Consider the following 1,196-nt stretch of genomic DNA (forward strand, 5'->3'; position numbering starts at 1 on the left):
AGTAGTCACTTGTATTATGAGGAAGATTGAAAACATTTGTAGAATTATATTTTTACAACTGATTTGAAGATTTCTTTGTTTTCTGGTCTGAGTAAGGGAAGTGACAAAACACTACTTTGGGATTCTGTAGTCAGAAAAAACCCCATGCAGTGTGTGAGAGTCTCTGGAGCTTTGCACCAGCTCTGTGTCTCTCTGCTGTCAGGTATGCATTTCGTTTTTATTAAAAAATGTAATTGTGTTAAACACATTGTGCCCACAGAACACACTGTATAGTTGTTTGTGCTACTACATGTGCACATAGTTAAGTTTATTCTCTAAAACACATGACTGCTTTACTGTAAATGTTCTTTGAAAAACTTAGGTAAAAGGTTGTACATGCTATGCATGTGTCTTGTGCTAAATTAGGATAACTGTTACATGTGTGACTATGTTAAATTTGTTTGTCTCCTGCGTGGATCACTTGGCTATTCCCCATATGGCTAGTGTCTATGTACAGGAGCAGGGTTGCCACGCGGCTACAATGTGATTCACAATTGCATTATCCTTTCTAAATTGGCTTCTAATTGTTTCATTATGTAATTAGAATGATACATTTTTATCTGACAAATAAAATGTTATATTTGTTTTATTCTGAACTCTCCTGAAATCATTATGATTAGTAGATCATGTGGAGGCTGATGTTACCTCAAATCTGTGTCCAGGATAGGACAGACTAAAGGCACATTACTGAGCGTGTAGTAGACATGCCATTGGAGATCTTTTGAATTCTGTATATCACTGACTTAGAACAAAAAATTGTAGGTTGTTAGGTCACTTCAATACAACTTGCTGAGCAAGCAGTAGGCAGCTATCTGAAAGGTATAGGTTAATCTTGCACCCTCTGACTAAGTTCGGATTGGCGAGTTTGTGATTGTGAGATCCATGTACGGCCAACGTGAGACTCAAATGCGACATCAGGTCCTAATGAACGAATAATTGATCAAATATCTAAATTAATGAATAACCATTATTTGTGATCAGTTTTTAATTAGAAATACAGTCTAAATTTACTTGTACCTGAAAAAAAAGTACCTGAAAGCCATACTCAAGTAAAAGTACAGATATCTTACCAGAAAATTACTTTGGTAGAAGTTGAAGTCACCGTTTAGAATATTACTTGAGTAAAAGTCTTAAAGTATGTGATATTTATTGTACTT

The sequence above is a fragment of the Sinocyclocheilus anshuiensis genome, unplaced genomic scaffold (assembly GCF_001515605.1).
Source record: "Sinocyclocheilus anshuiensis isolate Anshui unplaced genomic scaffold, SAMN03320099.WGS_v1.1 scaffold2100, whole genome shotgun sequence".
Taxonomy (NCBI): Eukaryota; Metazoa; Chordata; class Actinopteri; order Cypriniformes; family Cyprinidae; genus Sinocyclocheilus; species Sinocyclocheilus anshuiensis.